Source organism: Phoxinus phoxinus (assembly GCF_949152265.1).
Source record: "Phoxinus phoxinus genome assembly, chromosome: 9".
Lineage (NCBI taxonomy): Eukaryota > Metazoa > Chordata > Actinopteri > Cypriniformes > Leuciscidae > Phoxinus > Phoxinus phoxinus.
This window is the reverse complement of record NC_136884.1, coordinates 28855775-28863770: the sequence shown is the minus strand read 5'-3', so window position 1 is coordinate 28863770 and position 7996 is coordinate 28855775.

The window sequence follows — 7996 nt, the reverse complement described above, 5'->3', positions numbered from 1 at the left end:
CTGCTAGAGTTCTTACTAGGTCAAGAAAATATGATAATATAACGCCAATTTTATCATCTCTACACTGGTTACCTATTAAGTTCCGTATCAATTACAAAGTATTGTTACTGACTTATAAAGCCCTAAATGGTTTAGCTCCTGTGTATTTAAGGGATCATCCCGCCGAACGCTACAGCCATGGAACCGCCCCCCGTCGCCAGTAACATTAGAGCCCAGATCCTCGCAGGTGCAGACATCGATTTATCTTCCCTTCTCTCTTTACTCCCTCCCTCCGTCTCAAATCGACTGTGGCGATTTTGAAGTTACCCTAAAAAACCCAGTTAATAATTCATCTCGCATTCTTTCGTTCTCCGAATTTGCTATTGCTTTCAGCCGGTATAGCGAAATTATTTGCGCCGCGCTACCCCACAGGAGAAGAGAGCTAAACGATTATCTCGCGATAATCGCAGAGCTCGCGCTATTATACGGAGGAACCCATTTCCATACTTACCATAAATTGTTCTCAGCAAAAAACGCCGTCCACATAGCCCAGTGGAACCAGTGCCCATACTGGGGTGCCCTGGACACAGAATTGCACAATAGAGTGTTCCTAGGCTGCCGTAACATATCCTGCACCGTTTGCAGATCCGTTTCCCACTCCACCACAGCCTGTCCCTTGATTAACCCTCCAAATCCTCCCCGCCCAGATTCAGCACCAGCTGGGAAATCAACTAGTTACGTTCCACGGCCAGCAAACACAAATTTCAACGACTCGGATTCCAAAAGGAGAAAGTTCCCATCCAATAGTCAAGTTTGCCACAACTTCAACGCAGGTCATTGCTCACGGCAACGCTGCCGTTATTTACATATTTGCAGCTATTGTGGCGGCGCTCACACCCACACCATATGCCCTGTCAAAAGGTCCGTAAATAAAGATTCAAAAAATTACTTGTCGACTCCTGTGAATATTTCTCGTCTGTCCACTGAATTGTCCCACCACCCTAACACCGACTTTACCGACTATTTACTGTCTGGTCTTGAGCGCGGCTTCGAACCCGGCGTTGAAAGCCTCCCCACCCAAATTATCATATGCGATAATCTCCAGTCCGCGCTCGCTGAACCCGACACAGTCGACATCCTGATTAAAAAAGAAATCGATTCAGGCTTCATGATTGGTCCATTCAAAAATCCTCCTTTCGAGTGTTTCCGCATCAGTCCCATCGGCGTGGCTACCAGGAAATTTTCAGGCAAAAAACGCTTGATAATCGATCTCTCAGCCCCACACAATTCCCCGTTTCCAAGCATAAACAGCCTTATTTCGCTCGAACAATTTTGTCTGAATTACCACACCATTGACCAGGCTATAACTTTGATTAAAGATGCAGGTTACGGCGCTTGGCTCGCTAAAGTTGACATCACCTCTGCTTTTAAAGTGATGCCCATTCACCCAGACTCATGGCATTTGTTCGGCGTACGCTGGCAAGGTTTATTTTATTTTGCCGTCCGTTTAACTTTTGGCTGCAAAAGCAGCCCCAAGATTTTTGACATGTTATCAGAAGCCATTTGTTGGATCCTTTCCAATAATTACTCAATACCATACTTAATCCACCTGCTAGACGATTTTCTAATCATCTCACCGAACGACGCCATCCCAGCCGCGCATCTCCTCACAGTCCAAAAAGTCTTCGCTGAGCTCGGGATTCCAATCGCTCAGGACAAAACCCTGGGCCCAGCCACATCCATCGAATTTCTAGGCATCAACTTGGACTCAGTTAACTTCCAAGCCTCTCTACCCAAGGAAAAAATCGACAGGATCATTCTGGTAGCTTCCAACCTCCTAGAAAATTCAAATTGTTCTAAACGAGAGCTACTATCTCTGCTCGGCCATTTAAACTTTGCGATGCGCATCATCCCGCAAGGCCGCCCTTTCATCTCACATCTCCTCTTCCTCGCATCATCAGTTCACGCGCTGGAGGATCAAATCTCCCTGACTACTTCATGTCGCAACGAGCTCAGTTTATGGATAACTTTCCTTAACCCCCTGGGGTCGGCAATCACGCCGGCGTGATCTGCTCGCTTTTTTTCTTATCAGTGCAAAAGATATTCAAAATACTCTGTTGGTTTTGATCTTACATTTAAGTGTTTTACATCATTCGATCCAGTTAAGTTTCTATTTTTTTTGTGTATACTCACAATAAAAACAAAGTGTTGTGTCTTTCGCCAAATAAAGAAAAATAAACATGATGCGAGTTCTGCCTTCTCTCTGTCAGGGAAGTCCATTCTGAAACGCGTCCGAAAATGAACTGTAACTCAGCGAATACTTGTCACTCAGGAACGAGACATTTGTCTTTATGAAGCTAGAATTCTCTTCTTTTAAATGAAGTAATTTATATTAAAAAACACATATTCTTAGTTTATGTAATCCGTTTGAAACCAAGGAGAGGCGCAGTTTTTCGTTCTCTCTTCATTATTTTTAATGAGCTGAGGCCGCCACGCCCCGCGGCGCTATTCACATGCTAATAGTTGAGGTGATCTATACGCATCGCACACGCCCTCCGATCAATGCCATCTCGCAGTTTCTTGTCAGATTCACGGATAGTTCATCGCGTTTTGAGGATGGCACGCTTCTCCGGTAAAGTCGTCCTCCAGATGATTATGGACAGCGAGGAAGAATTCACCTTTTCCTCAGAGAAACGGTTGCATCTCAGACGGAGAACGGCTGCATTTTCAAGAGCGAATTGATCCCACAGAAGAAGATACAAGTTCGAGTAAGTTGTTTAGTGTTTATATAATTCTTTTCTGATTATATAGAACTCATGTGAATTTTCAGACTATATTTTGCTTAGTTTTGGTTAGCTTTTGACATATTACAGGAAATATTGCCTTACAATATCCCTAACATTCGTATATGGTCGTGTTTCAATGTGATATTACTCTCTAAACATATTTGTATTATATTTCAATCCGTTTTGATTAGCTTATGACACTGATTATCATGCTAAAAATACTGACTTTTGCGAATATCTGCTTAGGTGTAAATATGATTTCGTGCAAATATATTTCAGCCTCCGGTAAAATGTGATAGCCTACTGTCTAAATACTAGACATTATATTTTTATATATAAATGTTCGGTTTTGGTTAGCCTATGACACACGCTAAAATATTGCCACAGATGATTGTGAATGCAGGTGTAAATGTTTTAAATGCTGTAAGTGCGTGCGCAGATAATGGCCATCAACAGCGCGATCTATGGCCCATAAATAGATATTTCTCCGTCCTATGGCCCATCAACAGATATATAGACTACATGCATTGTGCGTCCATACCCATTAATCGCCCATCTTTGGATAATGTATGCTAACACAGTTGTTTTTATTTTTTTAGGAATGTGTTTGCATCACACTCTCCTTCTCCAGCACCGCAGAGGACGCAGGTGTCGTTCAGTTCTCAATCGAGAATGATGGTAAGTGCACAGACATAATATTTTACTGATGAAATGTAATTGTGTTTACAATATACATAATATACTGGTCATAATATACAAGTAGGGCCTACCTATTCTTGTGTGAAATTACAAAATCGGTTGTCTTTTTCTTAATCCATGGCCATAGTGATTGATAGCGATAATAATACAGTTTCTTTGATTGTGTTATCAACAGATGTGACAATGAACATGTCCAAGCACCGGTCCCGAAGAGAGCCATGGCAAATAAGCAACAGGTCCAAGTCCACCCTGTCATGGAAAACCGAGACTGATGTTGACATGGTTGCACAGACTGCGTGATTCCTGCCTGGGAAACTGGACCGCAAGTGACCTCTGTTTACTCACATTCGCCCATGAGTCTGTTTGTAACAGTATACACTACCTTTCTTTCTTTTTTTAAAGGATGTGTTAAAGTATATAGTTAGGAAAGATTTCTATTTTGAATAAATGCTTTTCTTTTTAATAATAATAATAATAACTGTTTTTCCAACATTGATAATACCTGATTATCAAATCATGATATTAGAATGATTTCTGAAGGATCATGTGACACTGAAGACTGGAGTAAGGATGCTGAAAATTCAGCTTTGATCAAAGAAATAAATTATATTTTAAAGTATATTAAAATAGAAAATCATTGTTAAATTGTAATAATATTTCACAATATTACTGTTGTTTCTGTATTTTTTATCAAATAAATGCAGCCATCTTCCAAAAATATTAAAAATATTAAAAATGGTAATGTGTTCAAACGTTTGATTGGTACTATATGTTTATATATGTACGGTAGCACTGTGGTCTTGTGAGGCACAACATTTAGTTCCTCCACATAGAGGAATTACAATAAAAACAGATTTAAAAACAAAACTTTTGAATCTCCTCTCATTCTCAGATTCTCCTCTCTGCCTCACAGCACTGTGATGGGGGCATTAGCCATTGGGGGAGTGTCTATTGTCTCCCCTCATTCATATTCATGGCCATCAACACCCCTACGCATAAAGAAGTGCTGGCACAAAAACTGACTTGCAAAGTTTAAATCATTATATTGTTGTTTTGTGAAAGAGTGATCAGAATGATTTTCACATCATTTTGTAGTAAACATTCTAGCCTACAAGAATGGTAACTCAAAAGTCTTGTGCCAAACTATTCAGTATGAGTTATATGAGCTCATTGCAGTGACACATTTTTTCCCAAAACTTACTAACCACGCATAATATTTTTTTTCTATAAAATGCAAACATGTAACTTCCATTTTGCTCACATATTATTGTAGCAGAGTTTGTGCTGCAATACAGCATAATTATGTGTTGGCCAAAGGTATGTTGTAAGTAGCTGAAATAAGCACAAATGTCAGGGCATGTCAAAACCTCTCAAGGGCCCCAAAAACCCCTCAGACCCCAGGGGGTTAAACAATGGAACGGCCTGTAATTTTTCTATAATGACCTGATTTCTCTCCCCGAGGATATCCAACTGTTTACCGACGCAGCTCCCTCCATCGGTTTCGGGGGGTATTACCAAGGCCGTTGGTTCGCGTTGTAACGGTGGTCGCTTAACAATGAAAATAAAAATAAAATTTAACAACAACAAAAAAAAATAAAAAATTCTGAGGCGAGTATCGAATCCAGGTCTCCAGCGTGATAACGCGGAGTCCTAACCGCTAGACCACAGTGCCGATATTTTAATGTGGTCGGCAACTGTGTAACATCGACCCTCAGTCCCGAAGCCTCGAGAGAGAGAAAAAAAAACAATCAGTCATTAATGTTCGGGCACCAGACAAGTGTACACCTGCCACAAAGATTTATATTATCGTTCCGGATAGCTATAAAAACCACTAGTTACATAAAAAGAAAATAGAAAAAAACATAAGAAATTATATGCAAATCTTTTTTTTTATCACCACAATTTACTTCAAAAAATAGTAGAAGAATAAACAAGAGAAAAATCAACACTTTAAATCACGGTACGTTAGCAATAAATCTGCAAGTTCAAAAAGTGGAAAGAAAGGAAAAACAAAACAAGAGAAAAACTAATAGCACTCATTAAATCTGCGGCACTGTGTGTGTGTGTGTGTGTGTGTGTGTGTGTGTGTGTGTGTGTGTGTGTGTGTGTGTGTGTGCATGCGTGAATTTTCGGGGTTTAAAATATAACAACACTGACCAAGTTGGCAGCACGGGATCAAGAGTGACTTGGGAACATCGCCAGCATCAGCCCGTCTTGCTCCTATCTTGTTTCCCTGCTCCACCAAGCCATCTAGGAGTACGGTGCAAAACTCCCTCCAGTCCGCTGTGAAAACAGCCGCAGGCCAAAAGACACACCTGCTAGCGAGAGCTAACCCAGCAGCACTACCTCCTCTCCACGATGCCCAAAACACACTCTTCTCTCACAAAAACCACCCGCAATGAACTGCCTCCAACAGTAATGTTATGCACTCCACTCGTTAGTTGAACATTTCCCATACTCTTTAAACCATGCCCCTATATACTCATTTCCGACGTTAATTTTCCCTCTCCTCCAATCCTGTCAGAGTATAGCTTGGGAGGAGATGACAGAAAATGACAGAAAATTAAAGTACTTAAAGGGGCAGTACAAAAAATATCTGTATTGCTACAGCGTCTACATGGCCCGCCCAGCTGTTAGACTCACCGCAGTCACTAACATCCTCAGCGCTGTTCGAATTGTATCCTTTAGTGGTAGCAGCTTTCCTGTGGGGTAAAGAATGGTCAACTAACAGCATCATGGTATAGTGCGACAACGAAGCAACTGTGCATTGCATCAATAAAGGCCGCTCAAATTCCCCCGCGCTAATGCCTCTCCTAAGACGGCTCATCTGGATTGCAGCTTGCGATCAGTTCATTTTAACTCCCGGTTCCAGAAATCAAATAGCTGACTCCCTCTCCCGCTTTGCTTTTCAGAAATTCAGGCTGCTGGCACCGGATGCGGACCCATTTCAAACTCCAGTACCTCACTATTCAGAGCTGATATTCCCATAAACCACCCATTGAAACCACTTCTCGACGCCTCCCTTAATTCCATTCTTCAAGCTGTTTCACCCAGCACCCTCCAATCTTACCTAACCACATGGAAGTGCTTCAAGTCTTTTCACTTCACATACATCCTGCCTTTTCTCAATTTTTCTCTGCTCACCATCACTTCATTCATTTCCTATCTCAACAGCACCAAGAACCTCAAAGCCTGCTCCATTAAGGGTTATCTAAGCGGAATCCAATTCTTCCACAAACTCCTTTTTGGTTCACCTTCCTCAAATATAGCAAATTCTCAGACTTCAATGCTCATCAAAGGTATCCAAAAAACCCAACCAACCCGCCCAGATGCCAGACAACCAATAACATTAGACATACTCACGAAATGCATCTCCACCCTCCGCAGAGGTTACCACTCCACCAATACTGCCCGCACACTGGACGCAATGTTCATATTGGCTTTTTTCGGTTTTCTAAGATGCTCAGAACTCACCATCACTTCCAGCTTTAACCCAAAAATCCACCCCACAACCACAGATCTATCAGTGCTAGACAACGAAACCATCTCCTACTTCATCAAGAAAAGTAAAACAGTACCATTTCATATATATTTTCAATCTCTTATCACCAATCCAACCATACCAAACTCTCTCAGCCTATTTACTTTTCAGAAACTCACGGACTAAATCCCCTTCCGACCCACTCTTCACAGTCGACTCCAACCGCCCCGTCACACGTTTTTGGTTCCAAAAACACCTCAAATCTGTTTTGCACCTTTCAGGCATCCCAGCAGAACACTTTTCAAGCCATTCATTCCGCATAGGCACAGCAACCACAGCTGCTCAAAAAGGCCTCTCCCAGCAGCAGATCCAATCTCTTGGCCGCTGGTCTTCGGAAGCTTTCAAGACTTACATCCGCTCAAACCGCTTCCATATCAAAGAAGCCCAACAAACCCTCATCAGTTAATTACTTTGCAACTCCTCTCCCACCCAACTTTACAGACCACCACTCCCGCAGGAGCTCCACTCCGCCATTTACTCCGCTCCCGCAGGACCTCCGTTACTCTCTCCAAACTCATCCACTGCCGCAGCAGTGTCATCTACTCCGCTCCCGCAGGAGCTACGTTACTCCGTTCAAACTCATCCACTGCCGCAGCAGTGTCATTTACTCCGCTCCCGCAGGAGCTCTGTTACTCCGTCCAAACTCATCCACTGCCGCAGCAGTGTCATTTACTCCGCTCCCGCAGGAGCTCCGTTACTCTGTCCAAACTCATCCACTGCTGCAGCAGTGTCATCTACTCCGCTCCCGCAGGAGCGACGTTACTCCGTCCAAACTCATCCACTGCCGCAGCAGTGTCATCTACTCCGCTCCCGCAGGAGCTACATTACTCCGTCCAAACTCATCCACTGCCGCAGCAGTGTCATCTACTCCGCTCCCGCAGGAGCTACGTTACTCCATTCAAACTCATCCACTGCCGCAACAGTGTCATCTACTCCGCTCCCGCAGGAGCTCCGTTACTCCGTCCAAACTTGTCCACTGCCGCAGCAGTGT